The 23,048-nt window shown below is 37.0% G+C and overlaps 1 long non-coding RNA gene across 1 annotated transcript; it reads right to left on the bottom strand.

Moving 5' to 3' along the window:
• Nucleotides 1-11,696: 11,696 nt before the first annotated feature.
• On the bottom strand, nt 11,697-22,952 carry LOC121408102. Its single transcript, XR_005968993.1, has 2 exons — nt 22,176-22,952; nt 11,697-11,825 (listed from the first exon to the last, which is right to left on the bottom strand). It is a non-coding gene; the product is annotated as an uncharacterized LOC121408102 (long non-coding RNA).
• Between the last annotated feature and the right edge of the window lie 96 nt (nt 22,953-23,048).

Raw genomic sequence — 23,048 nt, 5'->3', positions numbered from 1 at the left:
TGTTCAGTGATACTTGATTAACCTTATGTCCAAGTTTCATGAACTAGGTCCATATATTTTCTAAGTTATGATGACATTTCAAAAACTTAACCACAGGTTAAGATTTCGATGTTGATTCCTCCAACATGGTCTAAGTTCATTGACCCTAAATGACCTTTGACCTTGGTCATGTGACATGAAACTCTAATAGGATGTTCAGTAATACTTGATTAACCTTATGGCCAAGTTTCATGAACTAGGTCCATATACTTTCTAAGTTATGATGTCATTTCAAAAACTTAACCTCAGGTTAAGATTTGATGTTGACGCCGCCGCCGCCGCCGCCGTCGGAAAAGCGGCGCCTATAGTCTCACTTTGCTTCGCAGGTGAGACAAAAATGATTGTCTGTGACCGTAATTCTGAATAATGAAAGCACGAAATAATAATTTTGACATAATTGCGTGATTTACTATCTATCCTCCCACAATATACACATATCTCTTCTTCTTGATGCTTCTCGATTAAAAGTTTTAAAACTGAAGTATAGAATATCGGCCTCAAAGCCCCCTCCCCGAAATCGTCAAGCTCTCTGATGTCAGAACCTATTTTATGATCACGTACACGATGTCAGGGTGTGAAATAAATGATTACCACGGGAAGAAAATATCAACGATTATTTTTACAGGTCTCCCGGGATCATCTTTCCCAACCACTCTAATTCTCTTCACTGTCTTCCTTTTAAACAGAGAAATACGTTCAAATTACTCTTGTCTACAAAACACTGAATAAACAGTCTCCACAGTATTTAAGTAACTGCTTGAATCTGTAGACACCAACTAGAGCTCTTAGATCGGCCAGTGATCACCTTGGCCTCACATATTCATTAACTCGTACATTAGCTGGTGACAGAACTTTTACGGTGTCGGCTTCAAAATCCTGGAACAACCTGCCACTAATAATTAGACAGTCTCCATCATTAGCAATCTTCAAAAAGTCATTAAAACCTCATCTTTTTCATACTTTGTAGCTTATAAAATATTACATCTTATTCATTGTAAGCGCTTTGGGCCTAATGAGAAAAGCGCAGTACAAATAATAAGTAATAATAATAATAATAATAAAGGACATAGTAGCGGACAACCTGCGCGCCTGATCCGATGTCGTAGAGACAGCGCTAATATCGTTAAGTTCTTTGACGTCATAACGATCATGTAAATAATGTCAGAGTATGAAATAAATGATGACCACAGAAAAAAATGAAAAGGATGAAAAAGCGGACGACCTCCACGCCTGATCCGATGTCGTAGAGATTTCGCCAACATCGTGAACTTCTCTGACGTCAAAACCTATTTTATGATCACGTAAACGATGTCAAGGTATGAAATAAAGGATGACCATGGGAAGAAAATATCAAGGATAAACTAGCAGACGACCTCCGCGCCTGATCTAATGTCGGAGAGATAGCGCTGACATCGTTAAGTTGTCTGACGTCAGAACCTATTTCATGATCATGTAAACGATGTTAGGGTGTGAAATAAATGATCACCACGGGAAGAAAAATATCAAGGATAAAGTAGCGGACGACCTCGGCGCCTGATCCGATGTCGTAGAGACAGCGCTAACATCGTTAAGTTCTCTGATGTCATAACGATCATGTAAATAATGTCAGAGTATGAAATAAATGATGACCACAGAAAAAATGAAAAGGATGAAATAGCAGACGACCTCCGCACCTGATCCGATGTCGTAGAGATAGCGCCAACATCGTGAAGTTCTCTGACGTCAAAACCTATTTTATGATCACGTAAAGGATGTCATGGTGTGAAATAAATGATACCCACGAGAAGAAAAATGTCAAGGATAAACTAGCGGACGACCTCCGTGCCTCATCCAATGTCGTAGAGATAGCGCCTACATCGTTAAGTTGTCTGACGTCAGAACCTATTTTATGATCACGTACACGATGTCAGGGTGTGAAATAAATGATTACCACGGGAAGAAAAATATCAACGATTAATTTTACAGGTCTCCCGGGATCATCTTTCCCAACCACTCTTTAATTCTCTTCACTGGCTTCCTTTTGAACAGAGAATTACGTTCAAATTACTCTTGATTGTGTACAAAACACTGAATAAACAGGCTCCACAGTATTTACGTAACTGCTTGAATCTGTAGACACCAACTAGAGCTCTTAGATCGGCCAGTGATCACCTTTGCCTCACATATTCATTAACTCGTACATTAGCTGGTGACAGAACTTTTACGGTGTCGGCTTCAAAATCCTGGAACAACCTGCCACTAATAATTAGACAGTCTCCATTATCAATCTTCAAAAAGTCATTAAAAACTCATCTTTTTCATACTTTGTAGTTTATAAAATATTACATCTTATTCATTGTAAGCGCTTTGGGCCTAATGAGAAAAGCGCAGTACAAATAATAAGTAATAATAATAATAAAGGATATAGTAGCGGACGACCTGCGCGCCTGATCCGATGTCGTAGAGACAGCGCTAATATCGTTAAGTTCTTTGACGTCATAACGATCATGTAAATAATGTCAGAGTATGAAATAAATGATGACCACAGAAAAAAATGAAAAGGATGAAATAGCTGACGACCTCAGCGCCTGATCAGATGTCGTAGAGATAACGCCAACATCGTGAAGTTCTCTGACGTCAAAACCTATTTTATAATCACATAAACGATGTCAGGGTATGAAATAAAGGATGACCATGGGAAGAAAATATCAAGGATAAAATAGCGGACGACCTCCGCGCCTTATCTAATGTCGGAGAGATAGCGCTGACATCGTTAAGTTGTCTGACGTCAGAACCTATTTCATGATCATGTAAACGATGTTAGGGTGTGAAATAAATGATACCCACAGGAAGAAAAATATCAAGGATAAACTAGCGGACGACCTCCGCGCCTGATCTAATGTCAGAGAGATAGCACCGACATCGTTAAGTTCTCTGACGTCAGAACCTATTTCATGATCACGTAAACGATGTCAGAGTATGAAATAAAGGATACCCACGGGAAGAAAAATATCAAGGATAAACTAGCGGACGACCTCGGCGCCTGATCCGATGTCGTGAGACAGCGCTAACATCGTTAAGTTCTCTGATGTCATAACGATCATGTAAATAATGTCAGACTATGAAATAAATGATGACCACAGAAAAAATGAAAAGGATGAAATAGCGGACGACCTCCGCACCTGATCCGATGTCGTAGAGATAGCGCCAACATCGTGAAGTTCTCTGACGTCAAAACCTATTTTATGATCATGTAAAGGATGTCATGGTGTGAAATAAATGATACCCACGAGAAGAAAAATGTCAAGGATAAACTAGCGGACGACCTCCATGCCTCATCCGATGTCGTAGAGAAAGCGCCTACATCGTTAATTTGTCTGACGTCAGAACCTATTTTATGATCACATAAACGTGTCAAAGTATGAAATAAATGATACCCACAGGAAGAAAAATATCAAGGATAAACTAGCGGACGACCTCCGCGCCTGATCTAATGTCAGAGAGATAGCACCGACATCGTTAAGTTCTCTGACGTCAGAACCTATTTCATGATCACGTAAACGATGTCAGAGTATGAAATAAAGGATACCCACGGGAAGAAAAATATCAAGGATAAACTAGCGGACGACCTCCGCACCTGATCCGATGTCGTAGAGATAGCGCCAACATCGTGAAGTTCTCTGACGTCAAAACCTATTTTATGATCACGTAAAGGATGTCATGGTGTGAAATAAATGATACCCACGAGAAGAAAAATGTCAAGGATAAACTAGCGGACGACCTCCGTGCCTCATCCAATGTCGTAGAGATAGCGCCTACATCGTTAAGTTGTCTGACGTCAGAACCTATTTTATGATCACGTACACGATGTCAGGGTGTGAAATAAATGATTACCACGGGAAGAAAAATATCAACGATTAATTTTACAGGTCTCCCGGGATCATCTTTCCCAACCACTCTTTAATTCTCTTCACTGGCTTCCTTTTGAACAGAGAATTACGTTCAAATTACTCTTGATTGTGTACAAAACACTGAATAAACAGGCTCCACAGTATTTACGTAACTGCTTGAATCTGTAGACACCAACTAGAGCTCTTAGATCGGCCAGTGATCACCTTTGCCTCACATATTCATTAACTCGTACATTAGCTGGTGACAGAACTTTTACGGTGTCGGCTTCAAAATCCTGGAACAACCTGCCACTAATAATTAGACAGTCTCCATTATCAATCTTCAAAAAGTCATTAAAAACTCATCTTTTTCATACTTTGTAGTTTATAAAATATTACATCTTATTCATTGTAAGCGCTTTGGGCCTAATGAGAAAAGCGCAGTACAAATAATAAGTAATAATAATAATAAAGGATATAGTAGCGGACGACCTGCGCGCCTGATCCGATGTCGTAGAGACAGCGCTAATATCGTTAAGTTCTTTGACGTCATAACGATCATGTAAATAATGTCAGAGTATGAAATAAATGATGACCACAGAAAAAAATGAAAAGGATGAAATAGCTGACGACCTCAGCGCCTGATCAGATGTCGTAGAGATAACGCCAACATCGTGAAGTTCTCTGACGTCAAAACCTATTTTATAATCACATAAACGATGTCAGGGTATGAAATAAAGGATGACCATGGGAAGAAAATATCAAGGATAAAATAGCGGACGACCTCCGCGCCTTATCTAATGTCGGAGAGATAGCGCTGACATCGTTAAGTTGTCTGACGTCAGAACCTATTTCATGATCATGTAAACGATGTTAGGGTGTGAAATAAATGATACCCACAGGAAGAAAAATATCAAGGATAAACTAGCGGACGACCTCCGCGCCTGATCTAATGTCAGAGAGATAGCACCGACATCGTTAAGTTCTCTGACGTCAGAACCTATTTCATGATCACGTAAACGATGTCAGAGTATGAAATAAAGGATACCCACGGGAAGAAAAATATCAAGGATAAACTAGCGGACGACCTCGGCGCCTGATCCGATGTCGTGAGACAGCGCTAACATCGTTAAGTTCTCTGATGTCATAACGATCATGTAAATAATGTCAGACTATGAAATAAATGATGACCACAGAAAAAATGAAAAGGATGAAATAGCGGACGACCTCCGCACCTGATCCGATGTCGTAGAGATAGCGCCAACATCGTGAAGTTCTCTGACGTCAAAACCTATTTTATGATCATGTAAAGGATGTCATGGTGTGAAATAAATGATACCCACGAGAAGAAAAATGTCAAGGATAAACTAGCGGACGACCTCCATGCCTCATCCGATGTCGTAGAGAAAGCGCCTACATCGTTAATTTGTCTGACGTCAGAACCTATTTTATGATCACATAAACGTGTCAAAGTATGAAATAAATGATACCCACAGGAAGAAAAATATCAAGGATAAACTAGCGGACGACCTCCGCGCCTGATCTAATGTCAGAGAGATAGCACCGACATCGTTAAGTTCTCTGACGTCAGAACCTATTTCATGATCACGTAAACGATGTCAGAGTATGAAATAAAGGATACCCACGGGAAGAAAAATATCAAGGATAAACTAGCGGACGACCTCCGCGCCTGATCTAATGTCAGAGAGATAGCACCGACATCGTTAAGTTCTCTAACGTCAGAACCTATTTCATGATCACGTAAACGATGTCAGAGTATGAAATAAAGGATACCCACGGGAAGAAAAATATCAAGGATAAACTAGCGGACGACCTCCGTGCCTGATCTAATGTCGGAGAAATAGTGCCGACATCGTTTTGTCTGACGTCAGAGCCTATTTATGATCACGTCAACGATGTCAGAGTATGAAATAAATGATACCCACGGGAAGAATTATATCAAGGATAAACTAGCGGACGACCTCCGCGCCTTGTCTGATTTCGTACAGATTTAGCCGACATCGTTAGTTTTCTGACAATTAACTTTTAATTAAATGAAATACGTTCGTCAAAATTAAAAAGCGCAATGTTTGAACATCCCTTCTGACTCGAAAAATATTTTAACACTATTGTTAGACGATTTGTAACGAATGTCTAATTTATTGACTTTCAATATAAATGAAAAAAATATATATAATTCGTCCGTCAAAATTAAAAAGCGCAACGTTTGGACATCCCTTCACACAAAGGAAATTTCTTATCATGAACTCAAAACATCTGTGATTGATCACCTTTTAATAAAAATGAAGAAATACGTCCGTCAGAATTAAAATGCGGGACGTTTTGACTCAGGATATTTCTTAAAATGATCACCAACGATCTGCAATGAATCTCAAATCCATACATCGGCAAACTGCTTTTCTTTTCGTCACATTAATCACTTGGGGAAAATCCCCCTGGACCCGGCTGTATCTGTTTCTAGCTGAGCAGAACCATTCTCCGTTCTGAACGGAGTACTTAAGCACTTTCTATTGACTCCTTTGTTATTAGTAATCCTTGCGTTTGTGGGTATCGTGAACGGAGTACTTCAGCGCTTTCTTTTGACTTCTTTGTTTACAGTAATCCTTGCGTTCAGGTGTATGCAGGGGGGAATACGAATGCGTTCGTTATGGGGATTAGCAAGACAATAGAGCATTCCGAACGCGTGCGAACTAAGGTGATATTAAATCTCTTGCGCCTTATTCATCTGCAAGATTTTTATACTTTTCACATTAGCTTTAATTGGTAATGAATTTCTTATATGATGAAGGATTAAAGATAAAATTTTGTATAATGGGTATTTGTAACAGTATCAATATCATAAATGGATTTTTCCATATTTGTGATATCTTTTACCTATTTTTTGCGGGTGCATGTTTGAGAAAGGTCAATTTGTATTTTCAGGAAGGGGTGGACGTTGGAACTAGTGTATATGTTTCACTTTTGTAATTTTATTCTTTATGGGGGCACATTCTTGGGAGAGTTTAAAACTAGTATTTATATTCAATTTTTAAGAAATAAAAGAAATATAATGAGTTGATAACATGCATTGAAGATAAATTATGTTTTCTTTTACACATTGCATTCCCATGATATATATCTGGCTATTTATTTTTTTTCTGTAAATAATGCAGTATACTCCAGAGATTAAATGATTGCAAGAATTCAATATAAATAATGCATTTGTTAAATGATATGTTAACATTTAATGTTTATATTTGTAATGCATTTAAAAAAAAATAATGAAGCAAACTTGTAAATGGAATGAATTCTTAAATGTAAAAAAGTTGATATATTCTATTCATTATTTTATTGATAAGAGATGACTCTGTTTGAAAAGTTCTTGGCGAAATTTTAATATTTTCGTCTGTGATTTTTCAATGTTAGATGACTTAATACGAGAGGTATTAAAGCCTAGAACATAACATTTCTATCTGTAAATATTGTAGTTATAAATAACAATGGATTAAACATTGGAATTATTGGATATGGAATAAGTACATGAATGGAAGAAAAGTGTTACTTATTATTCAATATTTTATCATTTTGATGAATCTGACTAAAGAAATCTTGGTGAAATTTTGATATTTACATCTGCAAATAATAAAGTTTGACAAGATTCTATGGAAATCGAAATGAATAGAATGAGGAAAAGTAAAACACCCTTTTAAATATTCCTAAGACATGTGCATATTTTAATGTAATTCATGCAGGATTGTGAGGAATTAGATTATCAAAATCCTCCAATATGATGTCCAATATCTCATGTTTTTCTATTAATAGAGAAAAACGTGTTATACCTTATACAATTTAAAGACTCAAATCCCGAGGACATCTTGATGATTGGATATAATTATATGAAGGAAAAATGATATTAAAATATTATTCCATTTTTGTCTCAATGAGATCTAAACAAATATTATGACAATGTGTGTTATTTTTTAAAGGAATTGTAGCTCGTCTTGCCTATTTCAGTTGTTTTTTCTGTCTGTAAATATTACAGTTTGATATCTTGCAAATAGTATGGAATGTAATAATGTTACAATTAAAAGCTAAAATACACAGTTGATAATGTATGATTCTACTTTGTATTTGAAGCAGATATTGGATGTGAGTTTTCAAATACTCCATAATTCCATATCTGATTTCATAACTTATAGCTCCTTATGAAATTAATGCAGACTAATGTACAAGAAAGAAAAAAAAAGTGAGTAAGAAAGAAAAAATGGAGGATAGAAAGAAAAAATAAGAAAGAAAGAAAGAAAAATGTAAGTGAAAGGAAGGCAGACTGAAGTAAAAAAGAAAGAAAAAGTAAATACTGAAAAGAAGTTAGGAAGGAAGAAAGAAAGAAAGAAAGTGAATAATGAAAGTGAGGAAGGCAGACAGAACGAAACAAAGGAATAAAGAAAGAAAGAAAGGAAAGGAAAGATAGGAATAAAAAGGAAAAAGTAAAGAAAAAAAGACCTTTTGATGACTTTGGATGTAGAAAATATTGAATCATTTCAAAATCCCCAAAATTTATGAAAATGTGAATTAGAAAACCGATGTCTATATAAAAAAAAAACAGTTTCCACTTCTTAGTCACTTCATCTTCCATTCAGTTTGTACAGTTTTCAGTTACACGCAATATGAGCAGACGGTTCGTGGTGAAAATAGCAACACGCAATAGTTCATTTCATCTTTTCCACGAACCGTCCGTGGTGAAATCGCGAGGCGCGATAGCGCACTGTATCTATTCCATGAACCGTCCTCTCTGTTAGGATGCCCATTGTGGCGTAAATAATTAAGTTCAAGAAAATGTAAAGATACGGGATGAAACTTTGGAACCTGAACTATCGAAAGAAGACACCGGTAAATAATTTGCTCTCCTTTTAGGTGCACTTAATGCTGGTTTAAAAAAAGCTTTTCTTTAAACGCGTTTTCTGCAAAACTATCTTTCGCATCAAAGTGCGCAGAGAGGACGGTCGTGGTGCATGCGACGATATACTGGTACAGCTGGCTAATTAGCCTGTCTGTAGATATAGTAACTAGATAAACAGATACTCACATAAAATCATAGAGGGAAAGCAAGGAGGATTCAATCTTGTTTCCCACCTTCATCAGGTGTAGACCTGTCTCTAAAACCCAGACCACCACTAATGTGGTTAGAGGTCAATATTGGGTTCATCCACTTTCATGACTTTGTTATAATAAATGTTCCAGAATATTAACTATTATGACTGTGCTTCATCATTTGTTCTACTAGCTAACACTCATCCACATATCTACCACGCTACTATATCTTAAGAGTGTTACAATAGCAATCTCATACAGCCAAAGATCTAAAGACACTTTGGCATGTGAGTGATCCCATTAGACGTTACCTTGGGCATCATGAACATCTTCACATCAGGGGGGAATGTACTGTGCTCCCCCCCCCCACAAAAAATGATGGAAGCAAAAAAAAATCCAGGCATATTTCACGAGGCAAAAAAGGTGAAGCTTTCTTTGAAATGCGAGTCCAACAATTCATATGCACGTTTTTCACGAATGTTTCAGAAACAGATTTTGAATTTTCTTTTTTTTTTGCCATACCACAAGCACTGAGAATGAGTGTGAGTTTACTTTCATTTTTGAGAGTTATGCTATTATTTATTGTATCCTACATAAATTAAATCCTGTATGCTGATTGGTTTAAATAGCATCATGTGACCAAACATATTCTCACTATTTTTGCGATGATGTCAAAAATGAAACGCCCATCGAAGAAAATGTGCTATACTGTGACGTCAATGATGGAATAGTCGACTATTCCATCATTGACATCACAGATCATTGACACAGATCATGCAATTTCTCGGGCGCACCGGTCAGTGAGTTGACTCTACCGGGCAAGTCCTGTGAAGGGGCGGGCCAGGCACAAATCCGCGTTCCTAACCATGGTTTCAGAAAAAGTTGATCAGCCTGCGCAGCGCGTTATATCTATATTTAAGTTCAGATTAGGAAAAGATGAACTACATATACATGTACAAGAGTAGATAAACCATTGTTCTACCTTATTCAGTTATTAAATGTAGGATATAAAACAAATATACCTGGGGCCTGTTTCACTAAACAGTACTTAGTGTAACGGGACTTAGTGTCGCTGCGACGCGTCATACACTAAGACGGGTCTTACTGACATCCTGTTGGTGCGTCAGTTCCACTAAACAGTTCTTTACTACGTCCTGTGTGCGACGCGTCTTAAACAATAAAACGTCTGGATTTTTAGTCTACGAAGCCTAATTTCGTGTCCTTCGACCTTGTGTGAAAATAAAAAGTAGTAATTTCCCGCAAGTTTTCGTCTGCATCGTCTGCGACTAAAAAGTGAAAGGAGGAGAAATTTTGTCACTTTAACATAATTTTGACTACTGTAGGATGATAACGGGAAGGTATGGTATTAACCTTTTTTCTTAAGACAACATATAGAAGTAAACTATTGAAAGAGAAATGTATGCAGTGGAAGTTGTATTTGATACCTCGACGAAAACAAAAGATTAACCAAAATTTTACATTTCCTTCACAGAAATATAAGACGATCTACGAGTCCCTTTCAGCGGCGCTTGCAAGGGAGGGATTTCAACGGAGATGTGGCACCGCCTGTCGAGACAAAATTAACAGAATTCGTGCCCAGTACCACGGCTACCGAACACCATTTTTGATGAACCGACAAGATTGAATACAAGTAAACAAAAACAATACGAGGTACAATACACGGAATTCTGGAAGTAAAAGATTTATTTTTCGGAAGCCGAGTTGCACTTGCACAAACGATCGCGCGTTAGCTCCGGTGGCAGCAAAAATCTAGCAGCCGACGTGAAGTTAGAAACACGCGCGAAAATGTTGACCTATACTTCCTGGGTCAAACTGCGCACTGTGATGCGCACTGGATCGGCCCGAATTCAGGGAGAAACAGCGTTAGAAAGATGGTCGTATAAACGCTGATTCTGTCGGATCGTGATTCATGTTGCTGTCTTGAATCATGATTCAAATCGTGATTCCAATCATGATTCTGGGTTGAGGTCGCATAAACGCAGCCTTAGTGGTCTTTGTGAAACTCCCGCTAAGACGCATCTTACACTAAGTCCCATAACCGGACTTATGGATGCTTAAGACGCATCTTAGCGCTTAGTGCTACAGGCCACAGGCCTTTATTTCGACAGTATAGAGGGATTTATTTATCCTCGGTTGTACTGGCCAAATTACTATTTTCCCCTTGGGGCTTCGCCCCTGGGAAAAATAGTAATGCCAGTCCAACCTCGGATGAGCTATACTTAGTCAAAGCCTGGTATATTTGTATACTATCTATTATTTCCTATCTACAGCATTCTACTGTTAGCAATTGTGATGATTGTATTCCTTGGATGCTGAAGCAGGAAATTTCTATTCTCTACATTTTACATTTGGACCAAGTTCAAATTTGATCTCTTAAACAATTCTTTAGTTAAACTTAAAACAAGACAAGTGGACAGATGACCTGAAAACAAAATGGCTTCAGCAACCTTTCATAGGCAAAGAACCGATGCATAATAATAGAATAAAGAGAGGTAGATAGAACAAAAAAGATGACAAAATAAACATGTACATCAAAGGATTTAAATAGAAGGGTCTGCACCATTGCATTTTTTGTTTAAATAATCATGGAGCCATATACACAAATATCCACTTTATTTCCATAATTAAAAATATAACATTAACTTTCATAAAAATATCAGAATTTAATATACTTACTAACGGTACTGTTTGGATAGTAAGCAAAGGCAGGACATGATGTTCCATTTTCTAAGCATCCATCTATTGTACTTAAATCATCCAAGCTAAAGCCATGACCAGGATCCACAAATCCTTCTTCGAAAGTAGCTGGAAGGTTTACACACAAGAGATATAATTGTCAACATATTCTTCACTTCATAAGACAAATGACTACTGCACCACAGTTGTAAATTATATCAGATTATTATCAGCAAAATCTAACTACAACTATCACTGAAGGTGATTAATACCCTGCCCTATGTCGTTACCATGGCAACAGTTTGCAACACATGGAAAAAAAATATGTCTTGCCCATCTTTACCAAAGGCCTACATATGAGCGAAATATAAGAATTGGTTAAAAACTTATGAAGTTTGAACTACAAGATTTTTGCCTAATATTTGACATGAGATATTGTTACCATGGCAACACAATTTCCAACACATTCAAAAATATCTCCTGAACATCTTTACCTCAAGACCAACGTGTGAGTCAAAGTTCATGAGAATTGGTTAAAAACTGATCAAGAAGTTTGAACCAAAAGATTTTTACACAATTTGGGCATATATTATGCTGCTACCATGGCAACACGATTTCCAACACACACAAAATATGTCTTGCACACCTTTACCTCAAGACCGATGTGTGAGCCAAATTTCATGAGAGTTGGTCGAAAACTGAGGAAGCAATTAAAACTGCAAGTTTTTAACCCAACTTTTGGCATATCTGTCGTTACCATGGCAACATAATTTCTGAAATACACACAAAAATATGTCTTGCACATCTTTACAACAATACCAATGTGTGTTCAAAACTTCATGAGAATTGGTTAAAATCTGAGGAATAAGTTTGAACTGCAATATTTTTACTTTATTTTGGCCAAAATATACTGTTACCATGGCAACACAATTTCCGACACATGCCAATGTGTTCCAAGGTTCATGACAATTGATTTAAAAAATAATTAGGAATACCTTTGAATCGCAAGATCTGCAACGGAACGATCGTACCCTATATACCCCCTTCAAACTTCATTTGGGCGGAGGTATAAAAGCAATGGATAAAGTGCCTCGTAATACCAGGAAAATTACATGTAATGAGTACAATATCCTCAAGTGCATCTTTGAAATATAATGCCATTATTCTAGATTTAATGTAAATTAATTTCAATTATAAAAAATGAATTTAATTTCATCACATTATTTACTAATATACTCCTAATTTACAGAACAAAAAATGCACAGACAGAGCAGTGAAGATGTCTTGATTTGTATAGATCCAAGGGACAAGGGTATACATGTACTCTGGGGAGACAAGAGAAAAATCATATTCTATATGTTATGTTTTCAAACATCATTGCGTATACTAGAAATAGTCAACTGTAAAACACTTGGAATTGAAATCTTCATGTACTTAAAAAGGAGTATGCTTTGTAAAAGAAGAGGAACGTCTCTGGCAGTCTCGCCTATATTATGCCATTTATTATAACAGCAGTGATAACTTTGAAAAACAACTATTGAATAGTCATTTACAAAAAAAACAACATAATTCACATGATAATAAAATACTATGTTCATTGACCCTAAATGACCTCTGACCTTTGTCATGTGACCTGAATCTCAAATAGGATATTCAATGATACTTGATTACGCTAATGTCTAAGTTTCATGAACTAGATCTTCATTTTTGAAAGTTATGATGGCAATTCAACTAATTCCCCCAACATTGCCAAAAAAATTGACCCTAAATGACCTTTGACCTTAGTCATGTGACCTGAAACTCACAAAGGATGTTCAGTGATACGTGATTACGCTTATGTCTGATCCATAAATTTTCAAAGTTATGATGAAAATCAACAAATACCTCCCAACATGGTCAAAGTTCATTTACCCTAAATGACCTTTGACCTTGTTTATGAGACCTGGGACTCAATCAGTGTATTCAGTAATACTTGATTACCATAATGTCCAAGTTTCATGAACTAGTCCCATATACTTTTTAAGTTATGATGACATTTCAAAAACTTTAAAAAAAAAATAAAATTTAACCTTCAGTTAGATTAGTTGATTCCCCCAATATGGTCTAAGTTCATTGACCTTAAATGACCTTGGACATGTGACATCAGACTCTGGCATGATGTTCAGTAATACTTGATAACCATAATGTCCAAGTTTTAAGAACTAGTCCCATATACTTTCTAAGTTATGACATTTCAAAAACTTAACTTTCGGTTAAAATTTGATGTTGACGACGCTGCCGTAGCCGCCGTCGGAAAAGCAGCGCCTATAGTCTCGCTCTGCTATGAAGGTGAGACAAAAATTAATTCAAATACATGTAGTACATGTACATTACTGCGTAGCCAAACTGATGAACCGAACCGAACACAAAGGCCTGGTTCGGTAAGAAAAATTTAGGCATACAAATTTTACCTAGTAGCATTGAATAACACAACAGAAGGACTCCATATAGATTTAAGTTTAAAATAAATAAATGGAGCACCTCTGGAAGTCTCGCCTGCATTACAGAATTCAATATAGCAGCAGTGCTGACTTTGAAAACTACTCTAAAGTAATTATTCACAAAAAAACATGATTCATATAATGATATAATACTATGTTCATTGACCCTAAATGACATTTGACCTTGATCATGTGACCTAAGACTTGTCAGTGATACTTGATTACCCTCATGTCCACATTTCATAAACTATATCCATAAACTCTCAAAGTTATGATGGCAACTTAACAATTACAAGAATTTCACACAATATATTTTTAAAATCCACTATAAAGCTTCTGTCTCGTCTTTGATTGAATTTTTATAAAATTTTAGAATATTTATAACCATGACATTCTTTCTTCATAAAATGAGAGGACATTTGAAGCAAAACTTGGTATAAAAGTGTGATTGAACTACATACTGCCGTAATCAATGTTGACTGTAATCGGTCATAATTGTTTTGTATTTTCATAGTTTCAGATAAGTGCAGAAATCTTGGGGTTATGTTTGATGCTGATATGTCCATGTCTACCCAGGTCTCTAGTATATGTCGATCAGTACAGTACCAATTACGGAATTTAGGGTTCATTAGGAAGTATCTCACTAAGTCTAGTACAGAAAAAATTATACATGCACTTATTACATCCCGTCTTGATTTTTGCAACGCTTTAGTATATAATGTTTCACAATCTCAATTAGATCGCCTTAGGAAACTCCAACATAATGCTGCCCGTATCGTCACCATGTCCCCCAAGAGGAACCACATAACCCCCCATTCTCAAATCTCTTCACTGGTTACCTGTTGTACAGCGCATTAAATTCAAAATCCTCCTACTTGTTTTCCATTCCATTCACATAACTGCACCTCAATACAACTCTTCCTTGATTACTCCATACAATCCCTCTCGCATCCTTAGGTCTTCTAGTTCATTCTTACTCACTGTACCACAATCTCATAATTCATGGGGGGATCGATCATTTCAACATGCTGGGCCTTTCCTATGGAATAAACTGCCAATAGAAATCCGCAATATTTCTTGTCTCACCACTTTCAAAAGTTCTCTTAAAACCTGGTTGTTCACGCAAGCTTTTAGGTAATTGTTTTTCTACCCCTTTTTTTAGTAGGTTTTTCTTTCTTTCTTCCTTCCTTTTTTCCTTTTCTTTTCTTTATTGTGCCATGAGCATCTTTTTATGATGGATACCGGCGCATTACAAATGTTCATATTATTATTATTATTATTATTATTATTTAATAAAAACAAAGACAGGACATAAATTCCTTTTTCGTAACTGACAAAGTATGAAAGCTTCGGTCTCATCTTTGATTGAATTTCTATCAATTTCAGAATTTTTTCATTAACATGAATACTGGGGGGAAATTTCAATACCCCGAGATGCCAAATTTCAAAATACCTACGTTATAATTATGATACTTTTTAATGGCAGCCATCTTGGATTTCAAGATGGCTGCCATTTTGCAGCTGAGGTAACAGGGGCCAAAAAGATTTCCCATAGAGTCGTGTGTTAAAGAGGCGCTCTAAAAAAAATAAATTAGGATGAAATTCTTACTACCAGTAGATAGGATAGAACAGACAGAAAAGGGTACCTCGCCAAGCTCATTGTCAGATTGCTAGGAGCCACCAATTTTTTAAATGAACTCACCCAGATATCAATATACTACAAATTTCACTGGCACATTATATGTAAAATTCAAGAAAATGAGTTCAATGATTTTCATGGCGGCCATCTTGGATTTCAAATGGCGGCTTACCCAATGGTCAAATCGCTTGAGGCAGGTAATATTTGAAATCAGCGCCCAAAATTAAGCATATATGCCAAATTTCAATACAGCAGTTCATATAAAAAAAGAGAAAATGATTGCAATAATATATCATAGCGGCCATCTTGGATTACAAGCTGGCAGCCATTTTGCCGCCGACCAAATGGTCAAACTGCTAGGTGCTGCCAATATTTGAAATCAGTGTCTAAAAAATACCCAACATACCAAATTTCAGTGTCACATGTCATGTAAAACTGAAAAAAAATGACATTAAAGGTCAAGTCCACCTCAGAAAAATGTTGATTTGAATCAATAGAGAAAAATCAGACAAGCACAATGCTGAAAATTTTATCAAATTAGGATGTAAAATATTAAAGAATGTTATGACATTTCAAAGTTTCGCTTATTTTTAACAGAATAGTGATATGAACGACCCAGTTACATCCAAATGAGTCGATGATGTCACTCACTATTTTTATTTTTATTGTTTGATTTCAATTTTTACGAATTTGACGTTTAGGACCTACTTGCCTGAAGCACAGAATGTTCAAATAATGAAATTCCACGTGTTCAGGGAGGAATGAAACTTCATTTCACATGACAATGACGAGAAAAAGAATTCATATTTCACATAACACAAGGCAAAAGCAACTTTGTGTCTCGCCCACTTTTGAAAATATCCAGAAATATCGTGATTTGCGAGGGCACGCAAGATAATTATATTGAAACTTCATTGTGAAATGTCTGGGATGGAATAACACTTGTCATAAGAGCCTTGCACGTAAACTTTAATGTTGACCTCAAAATGACCTTTGACCTTACCATGTGACCTCGGACTGCAGCATAACATGAAGGTCCCCTAAGTCCATCTACCATCCAAGTTTGGTTGAAAAGTGACTTACAATTGCGGAGTTAGGTGTCATAAAAGAGTCTTGCATGTAAACATTAACATTGACCTGAAAATTACCTTTGAACTTATCATGTGACCTACGGCTGCAGCATAACATGCAGGTCCCCCAAGTCCATCTACCATCCAAGTTTGGTTGAAAAGCGACTTACGGTTGCGGAGTTAGGTGTCATAATAGTCTTGCATGTAAACTTTAACGTTGACCTGAAAATGACCTTTGACCTTACCATGTGACCTCCGACTGCAGCATAACATGCAGATCCCCCAAGTCCATCTACCATCCAAGTTTGGCTGAAATACAACTTACGGTTGCGGAGTTAAGTGTCATTAGAGAGTCTTGCATGTAAATTTTAATGTTGACCTAAAAATGACCTTTGACCTTATCATGTGACCTCCGACTGCAGCATAACATTCAGGTCCCCCAAGTCGATCTACCATCCAAGTTTGGTTGAAAAGCGACATACGGTTGTGGAGTTAGGTGTCAAAAGAGAGTCTTGCATGTAAACTTTAACGTTGACCTGAAAATGACCTTTGACCTTACCATGTGACCTCAGACTGCAGCATAACATGCAGGTCCCCCAGGGCCATCTACCATCCAAGTTTGGTTGAAAAGCGACTTACGGTTGTGGAGTTATGTGTCATTACAGGTTTGTGACGGACGGACGACGGACGATATTTTGATCCCTAAGTCTCGCCTTCACCTCTGGTGGGCGAGACAAAAATACAAAAGAAATAGTGAGTGATGTCATCAGTTCCCTCATTTGCATACCGACCGAGATGTGCATATAACTGTTTTGTGAAATGAAGCGCAACTTTAAAATGTCATAACTTTCTTATTTTACATCCGATCTAAAAAAGAAATTTCAGTGTTATGCTGTTGAATTTTTTTTTATTCAAATCAAGTTTTTGTTGAGGTGGACTTGTCCTTTAATGATTTCTCATGGCGGCCATCTTGGACTTCAAAATGGCGGCCGACCTTCTCGTCAAATCGCTTTGGGCCGGCAATTTTTTAAGTCAGCACCCCAAATTTAGCCTATATGCCAAATTTCAATACCGCAGTTCATATAAAACTCGAGAGAATGATTGCAATAATAAATCATGGCGGCCATCTTGGATTTCAAGATGGCGGCCATTTTGCCGCAGACCAAATGGTCAAATTGCTGGGGGCTGGTAATATTTGAAATCAGTGCCTCAAATTACCCCTACATGCCAAATTTGAGTGTCACATGGCATGCAAAACTCAAGAAAATGACATTTAATGATTTTTCATGGTGGCCATCTTGGATTTAAAAATGGCGGCCGACCTGATGATCAAATCACTTGGGGCTGGCAATTTTTGAAGTCAGCGCCCAAAAATACCCCTGCATGCCAAATTTCACTTTCTGGAAGATTCAAGCATCTTTTTCACATATCTACTGGACTATATATTAAGTTCATCTAACATTTACGTGTGATTGAAAAGTAATTTACGGTTGCAGAGCTATTTGTCATAAGAGAGTCTTAAGGCCACCGCACACCTTACGACGCGACCTGTCGCCGACTGGCTTGCGACTGAGTGAGGGGAGATGTGACGTCACAGCTCTTGTCAGCTTGAGCGTCGCAGACCGGTCAGAGACAAGTCGCAAGGAAAATCGGAAGGATTTGACATGTCGAATCCTTATGACTGGATCGCAAGCTCAATCCAACCTCCAGCCAATCAGACAGCAGAGTTGCATAACGCGTATTATGATAAACAACGCGCATACGCAGTAGTAAGCGCAATTTCTCAGATGCTATGCCAAAAGCGCATGCGTGAGTCGCAGATCGTATCGCAAGGTGTGCAGTGTCGAGGCTTATGACTGCCTTGCGATTCATCTCCCCTCACTCAGTCGCAAGCCAGTCGCCGACCAGTTGGGTCGTAAGGTCATAGGCGGCGGAAGCGGGGGGGGACGTGTCCCCCCTCCTAAATTTGAGGAGGGGGGACAGTCCCCCCCCTAAATTTGTTGTTTTTTTTTTGTTTTTTTTTGCTTGTCAATTTATTTTCCTACGTCCCCCCTAAAATTTTTCGGTTGAGAACCTTTTTCTTTTTAGTTGTCCCCTCCTAAAATTTTTGGCTTCCGCCGGCAATGCGTAAGGTGTGCGGTGGCCTTTACATGTAAACTTTAACGTTAACCTGAAAATGACCTTTGATGATGACCTGGGATCCATGCTAGTATCGTATACAACAAATTATATGACCCTAGGTAAAGTTAAACTGAAATTATCGCGTTTACAAGGACTGCAGAAGGGCAAGATGAAAGGTCACTGTGACCTCAAAATCAATAGGCTTCCTAGGAATCATGCTAGTATCATCCACACCATATTATATGAGCCTAGGTTAAGTCAAACTGAAGTTATCGCGTTTACAAGGAAATGCGTGCCCTTCCCTCCAACAGGCCCCTGAGGTAAAGGTTATTTGAAAGAGTGGGAAAAGTAACCCCCTTTCTCCCGATCTGCTTGAGACACCTGAACCCTGCTCCCTGCTCCTCCTTCCTCTTCTTCTGTATATACCATCTCTTTATCTTCTTTATTTTCGAATATTAATTCCTGTTGTTTATTGTGTAATTTTACCTTTTATCATAATTATAATTCTGTACAATATGAAGACCCTACTGTAAGTTTTCGAGCTGTCCTGTTCAAGATTAATGATTTTAATGCTACTGTATTTTGTTTTGGTGACTATAAGTATTGGCTAAATAAATCAATTTATCAATCAATCAGTCAATATTTTTCTGCGGGTTAGCCCATTAGCCCATTTTTCATCAATCGAGGTCTCTGCTACCAAGATTGACTAAGGAGTGGAGGGAGGTGGGGGCATATCATCACTCACTTTCGCCCCAGACAAGTGCCTGTTTGACATATTTTTATTGCGAGGGCTTCTCTTTTCCTCCTATCTCCCTGTTCTCTCTTTCTTTGTTTTTGCGTTTGTGACATTTTTAGATTTCAAAGATCAGCTGTCCCAATCTAAATTTCCACCGTCTCATATTATTCCTTCCCTTCTGTTATGGTCAAGCTCTCCTCCAATAAAAGTTACCCTATTATTATTTGCCCCTCTATCATTCTACCGGCCTGCAATCTCCTTTTGACCAGTTCGTAGTTACTTCATGGGCAATTTTGGTCAAATGACCTTTCATTTTTTTCATTATGATAGGCAGATTTCAAAGCAAGATATTACGTAAGCTTGCCTTACATAGCAGGATGAAGAAATTGAATAGATCAGGTGACTAGAATAGTACACCAATGAACACTTAATGAAGGTATCTGTTGCATTCCTACTTTGAATGCACATCTTAGCATGTTGGAAATACCAGTTGTTCGTGGAAGCATTGTTGTTTTTTCTGGATGTAAATGAAAACGATAATTAGAAAGAATATATGAATAATCAAGACATCAAAGTTGGTGCTTATCTTATTAGATTTTAAAGCACCATGTCACTTTAGTACAAATGACCTTCTTCTGATCATGCGTAGAATCTTTTGATCATGCGCAGAAAGGAACTACGAACTGGCTTATTAAACACTGAAACTGCAGTGGTCATCGCAAGGGGCAAAGGTACGTGGAATATACCACCAGACTCCAGTATCGGACTGGATAATCTGAACGTACAGCCAGGGCAATCAGCACTGTCTGCACACGCTAAAATTTATCATTCTTCAGCTCGCGTGCTAAGAAAGAACTTAATTTTTCTCTTCATTACGAAACTCATCGTAAAAAATGTTATCCAACATGGATTGCTATACTTGTAACTGTAAGATTTATTGTTATGTATCATTTACACATTATGAGATGATAACCCTTCTTCGGGAGAACAATGGTATAGTCGAATCTGACAATTTTCTTTTAGAAATATAACAAAAATTAACCTAATTTCGAAGGCCTGACATTTTAAGTGATGGAGAAAATAGCCTACCAACGTTAACAGTTCAGGAAAATTCTAGTTAATGCAAATTGTAATAAGATGTTTTTTAAAACAATGAAAAATTATGAAGATATTGAAAATAAGGATTTTGAAATGCTATATATAATTTACGCTATATTTTCATAAATTTTGGCATATTGTATCACTCATCAAAATTACTGGTAATTCTAAATCTTATCCACAATTGCTTGTAAATTCGATATAGGTTGGTACACCGAGAGTCAATGTAAATGACAAACACTCATAGCCTTACTAAATTTTAACAATTCCATTAGTTTTTAGGATTCTAATATCGCATACATATTGGAGAGAGTGTCAGAGTGAGCGAGAGGATGCTCACAAGCGTCGCTTACAAGACTGCTAGGCAACCTACCGCGAGAGGGCTTTTATAATGGCAGGCTACGCTGAGTTGATACATAGCCTATAGGCGTTTCACGTACGTGTCATGTAAGAAAGGTTCACCAGTCGTTCTTAAAGTCACTCTTAACTTACGAACAGCTTTATGAAACAGCCCCCTGGTGGGCAAGACAAAAATTTCATTCAACCTTAAAATAATGCTTATTATGTGAAAGGTGAGGATGTATTCATGTTGAATGTGTTCCTTGAAATATTTTTTTTGCGCTCATATCTCTTCGCTTAGTATGGATTCTAAAGCATCGCTAGTTCAGTGGCAGATACAAAGTTTGCCCAGCGCAAGTATTGTGACATCACTACTCAATACGTAATATTGATTTATATGTGAAAATACACTTTTCAAGTACACAAAGTCTATGGGGAAATAAAATTTCCATTTTTCAGACATGCTGATACAGAATTAAAGATTTTCTAAAAAAAATAAAATGCCATTTCTTACAAGGAAATCACAGTCCCTCGATATACTTAGGTACAATAAAACCTAGTATCAATATTTTTAGAGTATCACATTTCACTGATATTCTTTTTTAATTTACAGGTGTATGATACATGTGAGCTGCTCACATATCATGACACAACTAAAAAATTAATTCATGGATTTTCTTCAAACCATCACCAATATCTTTTAATATTTTTTTCTAGTATTTTTCAATAAACTTTTTCTCAGGGTGAACAATTTCACAATTTGATTCAAACTTGAAATGAAAGTTTATTATTGGGCTCACATTTAAAGTGTTTGGTATGAGGTAAAAGAGATGAAAATACTGGATATTAACATGTAGAGAGAAAAGACAATCTGATAGAGAGAGAGGCATTTTTTTCACATTTAACTTAACTTCACAGTTATATAAAAAATATTGGTTATCTTCATGAAAGGTGTGTTGTGTCCCTTTACTATAGAACAGAAAAATCAATACTTACTAAAACATTTCTCGTCAATGTCAATCAAGTATCTGTGAAAGCAATTGAAACAATGAAGTTAACAATATGATATGGAATTGAAATTACAAGAATCAGAGTATTACATTTACATGAAGAACAATAAAGTGTTAGAATAAAGTGCACAAATCGTGATCGGTAAGGCTGACATTGAACTAATATTGTGCCAATTTTGGCATTATCGGCATTTATGCAATGTTGGCAACAAGTCAAATTATGTTGGGCCAACGTAAATATTCTAACCCAATTACAATATCACAAACTTGATATCCACCAACATCATGCCAACGTCAAAATGTTGACAATAAGGAAAGGTTGGAAAAGTGTCAACGTATATAATATTGGGCTAACGTTGTAATTCGACTTCTTTATGATGTCACAAAAGTCGTGTTGGAACAACATAAATACAACATCAACAATATTGTCAGTTGTGGAACGTTGGCAAACAGTCTAAAAAATAATGTTGGGCCTTCGTAATTACTTAGACCTGAAAATGATATCGCGAAATTGATATCCGATTACGCCAACATCATCTGGTAAAGGTAAAAAATATAAATGCTAAGCCACTATTAAAATCTCAACTTTTTCATGTCGCAAAAGTAGTGTTGGACAAACATTAATAAGACAAGAATATCGCCAATCTCGAAGTGTTGGCATTTGGTAAAGATTATAATGTTAGGCCAATGTAAATACCGCAAAAATTGATATCCGTCCAACATCATGCCAACAAAACAATGTTGACAATAGGGAAAGGTTGGCAAAGAGTCAACACATAAATACTGGACCGAGATTGCAACTTTTATTTTTTTCTAATGTCGCAGAAGTAGTGTTGGGCCAACATCAATACAACATCAA

Source organism: Lytechinus variegatus, chromosome 2, assembly GCF_018143015.1.
Source record: "Lytechinus variegatus isolate NC3 chromosome 2, Lvar_3.0, whole genome shotgun sequence".
NCBI lineage: Eukaryota > Metazoa > Echinodermata > Echinoidea > Temnopleuroida > Toxopneustidae > Lytechinus > Lytechinus variegatus.
This window is presented reverse-complemented; position numbering and strand designations above follow the sequence as displayed.